Below are 19,915 nucleotides of genomic sequence, written 5' to 3'. Positions count from 1 at the left end.
AAAATGCATTTGGCGTTTGATTTCATAAGAGACCACACCTTTGAAAGCCTGCTGGCAAGTACCTGAAAATAAAGGAGTTCATAATTGAGTTTGTTGTGTGGTTGCTCCCAAAAGGGTTCCTGTGCTTATGTTGGATTTGTAACGGCCGCCCGGTCGTGGGAGTGACCTGCTGCTGATAAAGCGGAGCCAGCTCTTCAGTACAGAGGAGCATGTGGACACGAACGTCATGGAGCGCTGCAGGGGTGGCTCCTTGAACACTCCATCAGTCACTGAAAAGCGGGGCAAGCTGACAAGGGAGTCGTGCCTTTTACCCACTGTGGATTTATTTGCATCCATTTCGCTGAAGTGCATCCCACCTTTACAAAGGACTCAAGATCCCAGAAACGCCACTGTTTGCTGATGCCCAGAGGGCGGGGACTGATAAATAAGGGGAATGCTTCAGCAGCTGAACTAACTTTGCCACTGACGAAGAGAGCTCTTGCTCTCGAAATGCATTTGGCGTTTGATTTTATAAGAGACCACACCTTTGAAAGCCTGCTGGCAAGTACCTGAAAATAAAGGAGTTCATAATTGAGTTCGTTGTGTGGTTGCTCCCAAAAGGGTTCCTGTGCTTATGTTGGATTTGTAACGGCCGCCCGGTCGTGGGAGTGACCTGCTGCTGATAAAGCGGAGCCAGCTCTTCAGTACAGAGGAGCATGTGGACACGAACGTCATGGAGCGCTGCAGGGGTGGCTCCTTGAACACTCCATCAGTCACTGAAAAGCGGGGCAAGCTGACAAGGGAGTCGTGCCTTTTACCCACTGTGGATTTATTTGCATCCATTTCGCTGAAGTGCATCCCACCTTTACAAAGGACTCAAGATCCCAGAAACGCCACTGTTTGCTGATGCCCAGAGGGCGGGGACTGATGAATAATGGGAATGCTTTAGCAGCTGAACTAACTTTGCCACTGACGAAGAGAGCTCTTGCTCTCAAAATGCATTTTTCGTTTGATTTCATAAGAGACCACACCTTTGAAAGCCTGCTGGCAAGTACCTGAAAATAAAGGAGTTCATAATTGAGTTCGTTGTGTGGTTGCTCCCAAAAAGGTTCCTGTGCTTATGTTGGATTTGTAACGGCCGCCTGGTCGTGGGAGTGACCTGCTGCTGATAAAGCTGAGCCAGCTCTTCAGTACAGAGGAGCATGTGGACATGAACGTCATGGAGCGCTGCAGGGGTGGCTCCTTGAACACTCCATCAGTTACTGAAAAGCAGGGCAAGCTGACAAGGGAGTCGTGCCTTTTACCCACTGTGGATTTATTTGCATCCATTTCGCTGAAGTGCATCCCACCTTTAAAAAAGACTCAAGATCCCAGAAACGCCACTGTTTGCTGATGCCCAGAGGGCGGGGACTGATGAATAAGGGGAATGCTTCAGCAGCTGAACTAACTTTGCCACTGACGAAGAGAGCTCTTGCTCTCGAAATGCATTTGGCGTTTGATTTTGTAAGAGACCACACCTTTGAAAGCCTGCTGGCAAGTACCTGAAAATTAAGGAGTTCATAATTGAGTTCGTTGTGTGGTTGCTCCCAAAAGGGTTCCTGTGCTTATGTTGGATTTGTAACGGCCGCCCGGTCGTGGGAGTGACCTGCTGCTGATAAAGCGGAGCCAGCTCTTCAGTACAGAGGAGCATGTGGACATGAACGTCATGGAGCGCTGCAGGGGTGGCTCCTTGAACACTCCATCAGTCACTGAAAAGCGGGGCAAGCTGACAAGGGAGTCGTGCCTTTTACCCACTGTGGATTTATTTGCATCGCTTTCGCTGAAGTGCATCCCACCTTTACAAAGGACTCAAGATCCCAGAAACGCCACTGTTTGCTGATGCCCAGAGGGCGGGGACTGATGAATAAGGGGAATGCTTCAGCAGCTGAACTAACTTTGCCACTGACGAAGAGAGCTCTTGCTCTCAAAATGCATTTTTCGTTTGATTTCATAAGAGACCACACCTTTGAAAGCCTGCTGGCAAGTACCTGAAAATAAAGGAGTTCATAATTGAGTTCGTTGTGTGGTTGCTCCCAAAAAGGTTCCTGTGCTTATGTTGGATTTGTAACGGCCGCCTGGTCGTGGGAGTGACCTGCTGCTGATAAAGCGGAGCCAGCTCTTCAGTACAGAGGAGCATGTGGACATGAACGTCATGGAGCGCTGCAGGGGTGGCTCCTTGAACACTCCATCAGTCACTGAAAAGCAGGGCAAGCTGACAAGGGAGTCGTGCCTTTTACCCACTGTGGATTTATTTGCATCCATTTCGCTGAAGTGCATCCCACCTTTACAAAAGACTCAAGATCCCAGAAACGCCACTGTTTGCTGATGCCCAGAGGGCGGGGACTGATGAATAAGGGGAATGCTTCAGCAGCTGAACTAACTTTGCCACTGACGAAGAGAGCTCTTGCTCTCGAAATGCATTTGGCGTTTGATTTTGTAAGAGACCACACCTTTGAAAGCCTGCTGGCAAGTACCTGAAAATTAAGGAGTTCATAATTGAGTTCGTTGTGTGGTTGCTCCCAAAAGGGTTCCTGTGCTTATGTTGGATTTGTAATGGCCGCCCGGTCGTGGGAGTGACCTCCTGCTGATAAAGCGGAGCCAGCTCTTCAGTACAGAGGAGCATGTGGACACGAACGTCATGGAGCGCTGCAGGGGTGGCTCCTTGAACACTCCATCAGTCACTGAAAAGCGGGGCAAGCTGACAAGGGAGTCGTGCCTTTTACCCACTGTGGATTTATTTGCATCCATTTCGCTGAAGTGCATCCCACCTTTACAAAGGACTCAAGATCCCAGAAACGCCACTGTTTGCTGATGCCCAGAGGGCGGGGACTGATGAATAAGGGGAATGCTTCAGCAGCTGAACTAACTTTGCCACTGACGAAGAGAGCTCTTGCTCTCGAAATGCATTTGGCGTTTGATTTTATAGGAGACCACACCTTTGAAAGCCTGCTGGCAAGTACCTGAAAATAAAGGAGTTCATAATTGAGTTCGTTGTGTGGTTGCTCCCAAAAGGGTTCCTGTGCTTATGTTGGATTTGTAACGGCCGCCCGGTCGTGGGAGTGACCTGCTGCTGATAAAGCGGAGCCAGCTCTTCAGTACAGAGGAGCATGTGGACATGAACGTCATGGAGCGCTGCAGGGGTGGCTCCTTGAACACTCCATCAGTCACTGAAAAGCGGGGCAAGCTGACAAGGGAGTCGTGCCTTTTACCCACTGTGGATTTATTTGCATCCATTTCGCTGAAGTGCATCCCACCTTTACAAAGGACTCAAGGTGCCAGAAACGCCACTGTTTGCTGATGCCCAGAGGGCGGGGACCGATGAATAAGGGGAATGCTTCAGCAGCTGAACTAACTTTGCCACTGACGAAGAGAGCTCTTGCTCTCGAAATGCATTTGGCGTTTGATTTTATAAGAGACCACACCTTTGAAAGCCTGCTGGCAAGTACCTGAAAATAAAGGAGTTCATAATTGAGTTCGTTGTGTGGTTGCTCCCAAAAGGGTTCCTGTGCTTATGTTGGATTCGTAACGGCCGCCCGGTCGTGGGAGTGACCTGCTGCTGATAAAGCGGAGCCAGCTCTTCAGTACAGAGGAGCATGTGGACATGAACGTCATGGAGCGCTGCAGGGGTGGCTCCTTGAACACTCCATCAGTCACTGAAAAGCAGGGCAAGCTGACAAGGGAGTCGTGCCTTTTACCCACTGTGGATTTATTTGCATCCATTTAGCTGAAGTGCATCCCACCTTTACAAAGGACTCAAGATCCCAGAAACGCCACTGTTTGCTGATGCCCAGAGGGCGGGGACTGATGAATAAGGGGAATGCTTCAGCAGCTGAACTAACTTTGCCACTGACGAAGAGAGCTCTTGCTCTCGAAATGCATTTGGCGTTTGATTTTATAAGAGACCACACCTTTGAAAGCCTGCTGGCAAGTACCTGAAAATAAAGGAGTTCATAATTGAGTTCGTTGTGTGGTTGCTCCCAAAAGGGTTCCTGTGCTTATGTTGGATTTGTAACGGCCGCCCGGTCGTGGGAGTGATCTGCTGCTGATAAAGCGGAGCCAGCTCTTCAGTACAGAGGAGCATGTGGACACGAACGTCATGGAGCGCTGCAGGGGTGGCTCCTTGAACACTCCATCAGTCACTGAAAAGCGGGACAAGCTGACAAGGGAGTCGTGCCTTTTACCCACTGTGGATTTATTTGCATCCATTTCGCTGAAGTGCATCGCACCTTTACAAAGGACTCAAGATCCCAGAAACGCCACTGTTTGCTGATGCCCAGAGGGCGGGGACTGATGAATAAGGGGAATGCTTCAGCAGCTGAACTAACTTTGCCACTGACAAAGAGAGCTCTTGCTATCGAAATGCATTTGGCGTTTGATTTCATAAGAGACCACACCTTTGAAAGCCCCCTGGCAAGTACCTGAAAATAAAGGAATTCATAATTGAGTTTGTTGTGTGGTTGCTCCCAAAAGGGTTCCTGTGCTTATGTTGGATTTGTAACGGCCGCCTGGTCGTGGGAGTGACCTGCTGCTGATAAAGCGGATCCAGCTCTTCAGTACAGAGGAGCATGTGGACATGAACGTCATGGAGCGCTGCAGGGGTGGCTCCTTGAACACTCCATCAGTCACTGAAAAGCGGGGCAAGCTGACAAGGGAGTCGTGCCTTTTACCCACTGTGGATTTATTTGCATCCATTTCGCTGAAGTGCATCCCACCTTTACAAAGGACTCAAGATCCCAGAAACGCCACTGTTTGCTGATGCCCAGAGGGCGGGGACTGATGAATAAGGGGAATGCTTCAGCAGCTGAACTAACTTTGCCACTGACGAAGAGAGCTCTTGCTCTCGAAATGCATTTGGCGTTTGATTTTATAAGAGACCACACCTTTGAAAGCCTGCTGGCAAGTACCTGAAAATAAAGGAGTTCATAATTGAGTTCGTTGTGTGGTTGCTCCCAAAAGGGTTCCTGTGCTTATGTTGGATTTGTAATGGCCGCCCGGTCGTGGGAGTGACCTGCTGCTGATAAAGCGGAGCCAGCTCTTCAGTACAGAGGAGCATGTGGACACGAACGTCATGGAGCGCTGCAGGGGTGGCTCCTTGAACACTCCATCAGTCACTGAAAAGCGGGGCAAGCTGACAAGGGAGTCGTGCCTTTTACCCACTGTGGATTTATTTGCATCCATTTCGCTGAAGTGCATCCCACCTTTACAAAGGACTCAAGATCCCAGAAACGCCACTGTTTGCTGATGCCCAGAGGACGGGGACTGATGAATAATGGGAATGCTTTAGCAGCTGAACTAACTTTGCCACTGACGAAGAAAGCTCTTGCTCTCAAAATGCATTTTTCGTTTGATTTCATAAGAGACCACACCTTTGAAAGCCTGCTGGCAAGTACCTGAAAATAAAGGAGTTCATAATTGAGTTCGTTGTGTGGTTGCTCCCAAAAAGGTTCCTGTGCTTATGTTGGATTTGTAACGGCCGCCTGGTCGTGGGAGTGACCTGCTGCTGATAAAGCGGAGCCAGCTCTTCAGTACAGAGGAGCATGTGGACATGAACGTCATGGAGCGCTGCAGGGGTGGCTCCTTGAACACTCCATCAGTCACTGAAAAGCAGGGCAAGCTGACAAGGGAGTCGTGCCTTTTACCCACTGTGGATTTATTTGCATCCATTTCGCTGAAGTGCATCCCACCTTTACAAAAGACTCAAGATCCCAGAAACGCCACTGTTTGCTGATGCCCAGAGGGCGGGGACTGATGAATAAGGGGAATGCTTCAGCAGCTGAACTAACTTTGCCACTGACGAAGAGAGCTCTTGCTCTCGAAATGCATTTGGCGTTTGATTTTGAAAGAGACCACACCTTTGAAAGCCTGCTGGCAAGTACCTGAAAATTAAGGAGTTCATAATTGAGTTTGTTGTGTGGTTGCTCCCAAAAGGGTTCCTGTGCTTATGTTGGATTTGTAACGGCCGCCCGGTCGTGGGAGTGACCTGCTGCTGATAAAGCGGAGCCAGCTCTTCAGTACAGAGGAGCATGTGGACACGAACGTCATGGAGCGCTGCAGGGGTGGCTCCTTGAACACTCCATCAGTCACTGAAAAGCAGGGCAAGCTGACAAGGGAGTCGTGCCTTTTACCCACTGTGGATTTATTTGCATCCATTTAGCTGAAGTGCATCCCACCTTTAGAAAGGACTCAAGATCCCAGAAACGCCACTGTTTGCTGATGCCCAGAGGGCGGGGACTGATGAATAAGGGGAATGCTTCAGCAGCTGAACTAACTTTGCCACTGACGAAGAGAGCTCTTGCTCTCGAAATGCATTTGGCGTTTGATTTTGTAAGAGACCACACCTTTGAAAGCCTGCTGGCAAGTACCTGAAAATAAAGGAGTTCATAATTGAGTTCGTTGTATGGTTGCTCCCAAAAGGGTACCTGTGCTTATGTTGGATTTGTAACGGCCGCCTGGTCGTGGGAGTGACCTGCTGCTGATAAAGCGGAGCCAGCTCTTCAGTACAGAGGAGCATGTGGACATGAACGTCATGGAGCGCTGCAAGGGTGGCTCCTTGAACACTCCATCAGTCACTGAAAAGCGGGGCAAGCTGACAAGGGAGTCGTGCCTTTTACCCACTGTGGATTTATTTGCATCCATTTCGCTGAAGTGCATCCCACCTTTACAAAGGACTCAAGATCCCAGAAACGCCACTGTTTGCTGATGCCCAGAGGGCGGGGACCGATGAATAAGGGGAATGCTTCAGCAGCTGAACTAACTTTGCCACTGACGAAGAGAGCTCTTGCTCTCGAAATGCATTTGGCGTTTGATTTTATAAGAGACCACACCTTTGAAAGCCTGCTGGCAAGTACCTGAAAATAAAGGAGTTCATAATTGAGTTCGTTGTGTGGTTGCTCCCAAAAGGGTTCCTGTGCTTATGTTGGATTTGTAACGGCCGCCCGGTCGTGGGAGTGACCTGCTGCTGATAAAGCGGAGCCAGCTCTTCAGTACAGAGGAGCATGTGGACACGAACGTCATGGAGCGCTGCAGGGGTGGCTCCTTGAACACTCCATCAGTCACTGAAAAGCGGGGCAAGCTGACAGGGGAGTCATGCCTTTTACCCACTGTGGATTTATTTGCATCCATTTCGCTGAAGTGCATCCCACCTTTACAAAGGACTCAGGATCCCAGAAACGCCACTGTTTGCTGATGCCCAGAGGGCGGGGACTGATGAATAAGGGGAATGCTTCAGCAGCTGAACTAACTTTGCCACTGACGAAGAGAGCTCTTGCTCTCGAAATGCATTTGGCGTTTGATTTTATAAGAGACCACACCTTTGAAAGCCTGCTGGCAAGTACCTGAAAATTAAGGAGTTCATAATTGAGTTCGTTGTGTGGTTGCTCCCAAAAGGGTTCCTGTGCTTATGTTGGATATATATACATATATATATATATTCACTGAAAAAAACATAGGTTTCAGGGGCGGTATAGGTAGTGGGACTTTTCACTCTGCAAAACCAGTGGAATTACCCGTTATAGTTAGTTCAGCTAACTATAACTCGCGCCCCCGCAATGCACTGCTGATGATGTCACATATTACATCATTCATGACATGGTCAGTGACATCACTAATGACATCTCAAATGACATCACTGATGACATCACTGATGACAACATCCATGTGAAAATCTGATGCAGCTCATCAGACCCTACTATAACATTTGATACACCCACTCTAAAATACAGATGATAATTTTTGAAACCATGAACACAACAATAACAGTTAGTACATATCCACTCACTAATTCCTAGGTCTACACACACATCCATTCATTCACCCATACAGTCACTTATACATACAGTCAGCCATCAATACAGCATTATCATATACATTCACATATCTATACAGACACTCACACGCCGCCTCTCATTCATAGAGTTATTCACATACCTAGTCAGTAATGGAAATAATCAATCACACTTACATTTACTAACCTGTATAGTTATACACATACCATGTCACTTTTTTAAACATATACTAACACATACTTACACTCTAATACAATATCTAATACAAGCACACACTGATCCATACAGGCACTCTAACAATCATTCACTCTCACATTTAGTCATTTATACAGTCCAACACTCATAAATACTGCCTTTCACATATGCAGTTACTCACACATGTAGCACTGAGGCATCCATTCACTCACCAAGACACTCATACACACTCACCAAGCCATTTTGCCCTTCACAGATACAGACTTGAACACATATACCCAGTGAACTATCAACTCACATATCTATGCTCAGAGTCACACGCCCCACCCACCCACAAAGACACTCAGGCACCCATACAGGTACCCAAACAAGCAATCATAACTCATATAGATCCTCATTTAGCTGCTAACCAAACCATGCAACTCCTTATACACCAACTGACAACCTAAACTGTGTGAATGTCTGTATCAGTCGCTAACACATGCATTAACTAAAACACAATTCATCACTCGCTTATACAGTCAGTCACACACCTATTTAATCATCCTTCCAGACTCTTATACACCCATTCATTCTTCAATACACCTTGGCAAATGTATATATAAAACATATTTATATTTTATAGTAACACTCATTCACTGGATGATGTCATCAGTGATGTCAATAGTGATATCATTTGAGATGTCATCAGTGATGTCATCAGTGATGTCACTGACCATGTCATGATGATGTAATATGTGATGTCATCAACAGTGCATTGCGGGGGCGCGAGTTCTAGTTAGCTTAACTAACTATAACATGGGAATTTCTGTGGTTTTCAATGAGTGAAATGTCCAACAAACTATAACATGCCTGAAATCTAAGGTTTTTTTCAGTGAATTTCAAAGGTTTTTTAAATGTTAATTTCTAACTATAACGGGCCTGAAACCTATGGTTTTTTCAGTGAATTTCAAAAAAAAAAAAATGCTAATTTTGAACTATAACAGGCCTGAAACCTATGTTTTTTTCAGTGAATTTCAAAGGTTTTTTAAATGCTAATTTCTAACTATAACGTGCCTGAAACCTGTTTTTTTCAGTGTATATATGTATATATAAATATATATATTCACTGAAAAAACCATAGGTTATAGACCATATATAGTTAGGAATTAGCATTTACAAAACCTTGAAAATTCACTGAAAAAACCATAGGTTATAGACCATATATAGTTAGGAATTAGCATTTAAAAAACCTTTTTTTTACTCACACAAAACCATTGAAATTCCATATATAGTTAGTTGTACTAACTATATATCGCGCACCCGCAATCCACTGCTGATCATGTCACATATTACATCATTCATGACATGGTCAGTGACATCACTGATGACATCACTGATGACATCTCAAATGACATCACTGATGATATCACTGATGACATCTCAAATGACATCACTGATGACATCTCAAATGACATCATTGATGATATCACTGATGACATCACTGATGACATCATTGATGACATCTCAAATGACATCACCGATGACATCACTGATGACATCACTGATCACATTAGTCATGTGATAATACGATGAATCTCTTCAGACTCTAATAAAAACTTAGATACACTCAGTGTAAACAGACACTCACAGACTGTCACTCATCCATGGAGTTACTCACACACCTAGTCAGTCATGCAAAGAATCAATCTCACATCCATTTCCTCAACTATACAGTTATACACACCTTACTTATTCAAACATATACTAACACATATTTACTCTCTCATACAATCCCTGATACAAGTTCACAATGATCCATACAGCCACTCACACATTCACTGGCTCTTATGCACAGTTATTTATATATGTCAACTCTCACATGTACTGTGTTTTACATATGTCTTTACTTTGACATGTAGCACTGAGATATCCATTCACTCACCAATACACTCATGCACACAGTCAACCGCCCATACAGCTGTTTCCACATGCACTTTTGAACCCATACATCTAGTGAATCAACTGCTCACACATCTATGCACAGAGTAATACACCTCCCAGCCACCCACACACACACTCAGTCTCCCATACAAATACTTAGGCAATCAACCAATAACCCATATAGTTACTCATATAGCTACTGATCAACACATGGAGCAGTTTACAGAACAACAGACATAATGATGCACAAATTAAAACAGTTTAGTCACTAACCCATGCACTCAGTGAGACACATTTAATCAGTCACTCATACAGTCAGTCATGCACCTACTAAATCCTTCATCCAGACACTTATACATCCACTCATTCTTCAATATGTAAGACATATATTAACTTTACAGAAACATACAGTCACTGGATGTTGTCATCAGTGATGTCATCAGTGATGTCATTTGAGATGTCATCAGTGATGTCATCAGTGATGTCATTTGAGATGTCATCAGTGATGTCATCAGTGATGTCACTGACCATGTCATGAATGATGTAATATGTGACATGATCAGCAGTGGATTGCGGGTGCGCAATATATAGTTAGTACAACTAACTATATATGGAATTTCAATGGTTTTGTGTGAGTAAAAAAAAGGTTTTTTAAATGCTAATTCCTAACTATATATGGTCTATAACCTATGGTTTTTTCAGTGAATTTTCAAGGTTTTGTAAATGCTAATTCCTAACTATATATGGTCTATAACCTATGGTTTTTTCAGTGAATTTCAATGGTTTTTTAATAGCAAATATCAAAAGCTTTAAAATGTATTCTTCTTTAAATCAAAAAATATATTTTATATGTTTATTAATACATTTTTTTTAATTATTATATTTTGGTTCGCTCCCGGTCCGCGAACCGGGTAGCTTCCCGTTAGCTCAATTTGGTGCCGCGACTCGGTACGCGAACCGGTAAACGTTCCGTTTGCGCAACTGCAGCGTTAGAAATCAACATCGTGACGCGTCGCGGAAGCGCGACGTATCGCGTTGTCGCGTAATGCGTCTTATGACGCGCCGCGTTAGCGCACCCGGAAGTGCTCCGGTACGCGAACCGAGGCGCGAAGCTTAGCTCCCCGGAAGCAATCCGGGGCGCGGCCCGCAGCGCGTAACGTAAGCGTAACAGGTCATGTGACTTGTTAATAAAACTTTTCATTGGTTCATTTCACTTTTGGTTTCCTAATGATGTAAGGCTAGGTCATGTGACCTAAAAATAACACTTTTCATTGGTTTAGAACTATTTTTTTTCCAAAATGATGAAAGCCCCCGCCTTTTTTCTCACTCTGACTTTCAACTTTGTGAAAGGAAGACCTATTTTGCTTAGTAGAAAATGGCTTCAGTAGTAGCTGCAGCTGGTGCACCCCCACCACCACCACCACCACCAAGGAAGAGAGGACCACCTCCACAGTTCCTTCCCAACACAGAGGAGGAAGAGGATGAAGAAGAGGAAGAGGAAGTACAGCCAAGACAGTTTTTACGTGAGGAGCCCCGGATATCTCACCACAAAAATAGTTTTATTTGGCAGTTTTTTTCTTTTCCTCAAGGACAAAAAAAAGTGAATGCTCGCTATGTGGCATGCCTCATATGCAAAGAAGATTTATCTAGAGGCATAAATAAAAAGTATAGTTTCGGCAACTATACTATGCACCGTCATATGCAGAGGTGGCATCCACTGAATTACAGCATGGCAGAGATGCGTGACCTCCAAGACAACCCACCAACTCCTGTGGCCAGTACATCGGCACAGGTAACTCTGTCGGGGCCAGAGGCACGGGAAACAGTGCCAAACATTCAAGAAAATTTTGTGCACATGAAGATAGTGTGTCTTTATTGTGGTAACTTACTCTCATGTGCAAATATGAGTATCAATTTGATAAACAGAGCATATGAAAACCACAAGTGCTCAAAACGCCCCAAAAAATAAAAAATGTTTTTGCTCCTGTTGAGCCCTTTCTAATGCCTGTTTTTCGTTGTTTCCCCCCAAAAAAACCACAAAAACATAAAATTGTTCAAAAAATACAAAAAAAACAAACAATTTCAGAAAAATAAAAAAATATATAAAACAACAAAAACATTAAAAAAAAGTTCTTTTCAGAACTACCTCCCCTTTATAAAAAAATTGCTAGAATGTTTAGCACTCTGGCAACCTCTATTTCTTTTGGTTCGCTTCCCGGTTCGCTCCCCGGTACGCGAACCGGGAGCGAACCAAAAACATTTAAAAAAAAAAAAAGAGTAAGTATACGGGAAGTAAACAGAGAGTAATGTTAAAAGAAAGACAGCTATAGGGACTAAACCAGAGATACTGTTTAATAGATCTATTTACCGAAGAAAAGATGGAAGAGGGTATAATTGTGAAAAAAAAAGAGAAAAGGAAGTGAAAGAAAAAAAGGAGAGTAGAAGAATAACAAAGAAGAGTTTCTTAGAGAATGTGAGTGAATGTTCAAAATAAGATTAAAACATGTGGAATAACAGAGAGAAAAAACAGAAAGCAGAAAAGAAGAAGTAACAGAAAAGGAATAATTGAAACAGCAAAGAAATGTAAATAACATAGGGGCATATTATCAACATAGGCAATAAAAGTTTCGCAGCTTTTATTGGCAGAAATGTGTCGCTAAAGCCGCTTTTGCGGCAGGAAACTGCCGCTAAAGCCGCTTTTGCAGCAGTTTTCTGCCGATAAAAGCAGCAATAATTTTATTGGCTGTGTTCATAATATGCCCCTTAGTGTGCTTCAACTACACAGAGAAAGCATAATGAACAAGTAGTGAAAGAGTGATCAGTCAGAGATACTAAGAGTAATAGAGACGGAGTGAGTGAACAAGAGTGAGGAACTATGAGAAGAGAGGGACTGAGAAAAGGAGTGGAAGGAGTAGAGTAAGTAAGTAATAGAGAAATGAATGAGGGAAGTAGCAAAGGCAGGAAAGTGAGGGTTAAAGAAATGAAGCAGTGGAACTAATAGTAGTTAAATGTGATAGAAATGTAACGAAAAGAGTACAAAACATTTACCTTATAATTGTCGTTAACTTAGTCACTTGTTATTTTTATACTTTCAATCTGTGAAAGAGAGAACAAACATTTGAAAAATATTAAAACATGTATTTAAAAATTAAAAAAGACAAGGGAAAAGATTGAAGGACAAACAGTTTTTCAACAACTTTGACACTTACAGAAGCCTCTGCTTCTCCAGGCCCCCTACACAGTCCTAAAGATATACATTTTAAACTAACAGTATCTTGATGCAGATGAAGTGAGGCCTATCTTGGAACATGGTGCATCTTTTGCACTGCTGTTGTCTCACAAAAGTGACGCAATGGCAGCGCAAAAGAGGTGCACAATCATCATAAAACTGTTACTAACATTTTAAATGATTATTTCAGGATGGCAATAAGGTGTGTCCTATCCAGACGTTTGTTTCAGGTGAGGCCTACTCAGGGTTGTAGATGAAATTTAGGCTTGTTGAAGAGTACAGAGGAGATAATACATGTGCAGGCCTACCAATAAAGTTCAGACCTCCTCTGTTTCCCTGGACAAGCCTAAATTTCATCTGCACAATGTGATTCATAATGTTAGGAAACACAGGTAATGTATTTAAAAAACGTGCAATTTCTTTTGCTCATTTCACAATCACATCACTTGTGTTTCCTTTGGTTAGGTATCTCATTGTGCAGATGTAGTCCAGCATATGAAAGAGTACGCACTGCATGCAACAACTTTGACACTTACTGAAGCCTCAGCTTCTGCATGCCCCCTACACAGTACTAATTATATACATTTTAAAGTGGCGGTATCTTGCTGGAAATGAACTGAGTCCTATCTTGCAACATGGTGCATCTTTTACACAAAAGTGACGGAACAGCGGCGCAAAAGAGGCACACAGCCTTCATAAAACTGCCCTTAACATTTTAAATGATTGTTTCTAGATGCTGATAAGGTATAGCCTATCCACAGATTTCTTTCAAGTGAGTCCTACTCAGTTTTGCAGATGAAATTTAGCTTCTTGAAAAGTACAGAGGAGATAATACATGTGCAGGCCTACCAACGAAGTGAGTCATGTCCACTGCACTCTTGAACAAAGGCCAGACCTCCTCTATCTCTCTGGACAGGCCTAAACCTCATCTGCACAATGTGATTCGTAATGTTAGGAAACACAGGTAATGTAATTGAAAAATGTGGAGTTTCTTTTCCTCATTTCACAATCACATCACCTGTGTTTCCTTTGCTTAGGTATCTCATTGTGGAAATGTAGTCTATCATATGAAAGACTACGTAGAATGTGAGCACTGTATGCAACAACTTTGACACTTACAGAAGCCTCAGCTTCTTCATGTCTACTACACATTTCTAAATGTATATCATAAATACAAAAAGTACAGAATTAATTATACATGTTAAATGGTTTATTTTTGCTGTTCTCAGAATTTATCAAATTTCACTAAAAACAGTGACTTGAAGGTATTCATCATATAACAGCGGGGAAAAAAAACACAATCAAAATGATTGTGTTTAAAAAAAACATACAACATGACAAATCAGAAATCAGAACTCCTTAAAATTAACTTACTTTCCATGACGTCGAATGATGTCCTATGAACAGCTTACATTCTGTTGTGCTGCTATTATTTTCAGCCCGCCACTTTCTGAAAGAAAACCTCCATCGTTTTGAAAAATATGTTACATACAATAAATGACTTCTCGCTCTCTACCACACGTTTCCACAAGGCCAAATCGTGTAAGAGCCATTTATAACTCTTGGAATTCTTCTAAGCAAATCCCGTCATTTTGTATTTCCGCAACTTTGAGAAAGAAAACGTTCAAGATCACTTTCACAATCCTGGACTAGTAATATCTCACCCTTCTTGCTCACTCATGTTCCACATTTCCTATGACACTGATACTGCTTACTATGAAGCAGACTTACACTACCTCTATGACTACTACAATTATTTAATACTCTACATCACTTTTAATCACAAAGCAATTTAAAACAGTAGATAAAATTATATCAACCCCTAGAATCATTATAGACCAGTTACCTACCCTAAATTCTCTTTTCTGAAAACAGAAAGTAAGAATATTTTTAAGTAAAAAGGCAACATTGTATCGTAGTCAAATAGGAATCATTTACGAAACAGCAGCTTTTTTTACATTTTCAATAAGCTGTGTAATAAGCGGATCTTGTCAAAGGACCATCATGTCATATAATAGCTGCAGTTAAAAATGTTCTTCCTAAAATAAACGACTGTGTAGCCACAACATTTGTAATTAAAGTTGAAGACTTACTTTCATCAGGTTTATATAGTTGGAATTTTAAAATTACATTATAACCAAAAGTTTGGTCAAATAATCTAGACAGCATTGCAGACTTACATTACCTCTACTCCATGTTTTTATTGGCTGCTTGAATTAGCTTATAAAAAGAAACAGTTTTTCTGAACTCATTCAAAGTGCAGCTATTTTTCCATGACGTCAAGTGTTATGGTAAGAACACCGTTTGCTTTGGGAAATACTCTGTTGTCCTTTAACTAATCCGTGCCCACCACTTTCTGTAAGAAAACGTTCTATTTTTCCAGGAACTATTTAAAACTCAAAAATAACTTTTGACTCTGTACTACACTTATCCTCAAGGCCAAATTGTGTAGGAGCCATTAGAACCTCTTGAAATTCCTCAGAGCAAATCCTGAGATTCCTTCCCTAAAATTTTGGTTTTAAAAACACCAGGTAAGAATTTTTAAGGTCAAAAGGCAATTTTTTTAAAAAAGTTAAAACAGAATCATTGCAGAATGACCAGCCATTTCTAGACTTTAAATAAGCTGTGTAATGTCCTGATGTTATTGAAGGACCGTCATGATATATAATTGCTGCAGTTACAAAAGTCCTTCCTGATATTGACAACTGTGAAGCCACAACATTTTTAATCAAAGTTGTCAATTTTGTTCCATCAGGCCTACATCGTTGGAACATTAAAATAACATACTGGCCATATGTTCGTATAAATAATGTTGACAACATTTCAGACTTACATTGGCTACACTCCATGTTGTGATCAGCTGTTTTTACTAGCTTATTAAAGGACACTGATTTACTGTCTGGCAAAGTTAAATATATAAATTTTTCTGAGTCTATACTAGTAGTACTTGATACCCTACAGTTCTCGCAGTCATGCTGCCATTGATAAGAAAGCCCAAACAGGTGATCTACATCTACACCTTCATCATGCAATACATCAAGCATATACATTAAAAACTCCTGACAATCTTGCTGAATATTTTGAGAGAATTGTGTTTGACCTGAACATCTGTCTAACAGATTTCGAATTTCAGACACACTTTCTATTTTTGTTCTATCAGTGCTACATTTCTCTAACACAGAATTCAACAAACTGCTGCAAAATCTCTGATCCGAATTGACCACAATCTCTTGTTTTAAAGTTTCTAGAGAAAACAAAACATTAACCACTACATTAGCATAGCAGTTGACACCAGAACTGTTTTCAAATTGAAAACCAACAACATCTTCAACAAAATCCTTTTCCTTTCTGCTTATAATTTCTGGTTCATCGACTTTTCGTCTTTTTGCTACAACCTCCCTACTATTGGTCACATTTCTTCGTTTCCGGCCTACCACACGTTTCTCAAACAAAGGATATTGAGGCAAATGTGGCGCATACTCTCTTCTTAACCTATTGTATTCCTTAACACAGTCTAGATCCTCACAAATGTTTGTGACATCACACTCAATCAAGTACAATCCCGATAAAGTTCTGACTCGTGACAATGCCACATATGCCATACACTCCTTTAACACAGAACTGCCAATATTCACCAATGCACTGTCTACACTTAAACCTTGCGATTTATGGATTGTCACCGCATATGCCAAGCAAACAGGAAACTGCTTACGGCGAACATATAAGTCTTTCACAAGCAAAAACCTAGCAGAGCAACGACCAATTAGCTGTACTTCGTCAATGCCATCAAATTTAATTTTTAAAAATTCAATTTCATCCCTATTTCTGTATTTCACAAAATCAACAACATTACCCATTGATCATTTACCAGACCTCTTTCAACATGTAAATTCCTTCTTAAAATTATACGGCAATTTAAGCACACATTCAGAGCCTTTTCAAAACCCGCAGTTTTAGATATACTCTTCTCTAATGAATCCAATTTTGATTTCAAATTCTCAGACAAAATAATTGTTGATCCCATATGCTCTACTCTGTCAATAGCTTCCAGTTTCACAATATCTTGGTTTTCTAAATACAACATTTTGTTGTTGAAGAAGGCACATTCTGCAAGAGTTGGCATCAAACATATTCCAGATTTCTTCTCAGTAATTTTCTGAAAAATATTCTCAGGCACAACGTCTTGTTCTGGATACAAATTTGACAGTAATCGTGCATGTAAAGCTTCTTTCCCATGCTCGGTCACTTTTCCGATTCTAACATCTTGTAGAATATTCTTGTAATCTTCATCCTTCGCCTGACGCATATTTTCATGCAGTTCAGCATAATTGAAGTTTAACCATATATTGACGTTGCCAATGCTCCCTAGGCACTCCCTGGTATCTTCATGCGTGAGCATTTTGAACACAGGTTATCCTTTCACTGGTGTCAGCTGCAGAAGATCACCGAAAACAATGATGTGTTTGCCACCAAATAACACATCATACTCTGTTTTGAGAACTTCTTGCATTCTCAAATGCACAAAGGCAAGCATGACATTGGAAACCATGCTTACTTAGTCAATGATAAGAAGTTTCATTTTCCTCAAGACTCTTGAAACTTCACAACAAGCATCTCCAGATAACTTGTGGTATTGTAATTTGTTATCATGCTCCACTGGCAGCATCAGTAGACGATGCAAAGTAATACCTTTAATGTTATGTGCTGCCAGTCCAGTTGGAGCGGTGACAACACAAGACAGCGATGACTCAGTCCTCTTCTGCAAATAACATGAAATTGCTTTAATGAGGAAACTTTTTCCAGTTCCCGCTTCTCCACTCACGTACAGTCGGACAGGCTTCAACGACGTACATGAGCACTCTTTTTTCTCATGACTTAATCCATGATCTATTTGGTTGGTAACTTCGTCATATATTTTCCTCTGCTCAACGTTGAGTTGTCTTTCCAAGTCTTCTAAGTTAACCGCATCCTCCTGAGCATGTGCCATGGCTCTTTCCACTTCAATCATGGCAGTGGCAGCTTCATTTTCGATAACTGGACCTCCTAGTGGATCCTGACTCAATGAAACAGAACTCTGACTGTCCTGAGAACTGTCTCTAGCAATCTCGGCTGCAATCGTTGCTTCCTGCTCGATTTCCGCATTCAACATTTCTACATATTTGAGAAAAACAGGACATTCTATGGTCTCCTTGGCGGCATTGAAAGAGTCTTCGTAACAGAGGAAATCTCCAAGCAGTTCCTCTTCTGCACGCCAAGGCTTGAAAAGTTGCAAAAGTGCTAAATAGAAAAACTCTTTTTTTTCAGGAGATTCGCCACTCAATTTTCGATGGTTTACCAAGTGGCATTTTCTTTGCTTGACGAGACATCCCTCACTTCCAATTACAGCATACACTCCTTTATCAATATCTTCTTTGATGTTCCTCTTGAATATGTAATTTTGTAGAACCTCATACAGACAAACATTCTCGAGGTGTCTGCTTCTATTTGGATAATATGTATCCAACATGTTGGTCTTCAAAATATCAGTACTGTTTGGCTCCTTTTCCGCCAAATACTCAATTTCCCGCACAGGTTTCAGAACTCGATTACGCGTTGCAGCAAGACCAAGACTCGCCCAAACGATACTCCTGGATTTGGCATAGAGACTTGCTGAAGACAACCGGTCAGAACATTCGTAAGCTCCGATTTCTCGATGTGACAACATGTTCAGACTGAAACTGTACAACTTCTTACTGAGGCTCTTTTCATGGGAAATGTCCTCCCACATATCCTTCAATTCTGTCTTTTCTTTTTTGGTGATGTAAGATGTCACATACCGAGCCACAGCCATACAGTTATCAGCCACGAACTGTATATCCATGTTAGCATTCCACATGGACAAAATCACTGGGTTGTAGTCGTTGATATACTTGGACTCTTCGTTCCTTTTCAAATTGTATGTGTTTTTAGGTGATTTCTTCATCACATTATGTCGCAGCGAAGACATCAAACTGTTCACTCTTCCTTTAGAAATCACCGGTCGTGGAAAGGCGAAACGACATTTGGTGTAGAACTTGTCCTTGTTTCTGAATTTACGACGACAGTACTTTCTGCAACGATGGCTTTGGAAGCGTAGAACTTGTTCTCTTAGGCTTTTGTCCTCCTTTGCGTTTGGAACAGCACATGTAGAATACTGTTCTATGAAACTCATCACTAAGTCTTCTGGATCTGTTCCAAATTTAGGTGCATCCTTGATCCACAGCAGCATATGTATATGAGGAGCACCTCTTGCTTGGTACTCCTTTCTCCAGAAGAAATCCAACACCTCTCCAAGAGGTGAATTTCTCTTGTTCATGATGAAAGACATCATAGCTTCAAATCTATGATTGAAGTACCTGCATACATTCACTGGATCCAAAGAGCACAGTTCTCCGGGTGTCTTGAATTCGATATTTTCAATGTTTCCATTTGCCTCTCGTAGAAATTCAAGTAAGTCTTCCCAGCCATACTCGGCACAGCTGAGAGTGAGGAACCATGTGGGAGTTCCTAGGTTCCTCAGCATACATTTTAAATCACCATGACGACGGTACCAGTACTCATTAGTACCACGCTGACACGCCATGAGATTAATCAGGTGAGAATCCAAAATACTGTCTTGCACATTGACTTTATCCATAAAGTCACTTGCCGAGATATTTTGCAGCTGTACACCACTTTTCAAGATGTGGTTCACTGCATATGACAGTCCAGACAGATCGCTTTCAAACAGGAGATGAAACAAATAGGG

Source organism: Lissotriton helveticus, chromosome 4_1 (assembly GCF_964261635.1).
Source record: "Lissotriton helveticus chromosome 4_1, aLisHel1.1, whole genome shotgun sequence".
Taxonomy (NCBI): Eukaryota; Metazoa; Chordata; class Amphibia; order Caudata; family Salamandridae; genus Lissotriton; species Lissotriton helveticus.
This window is presented reverse-complemented; position numbering follows the sequence as displayed.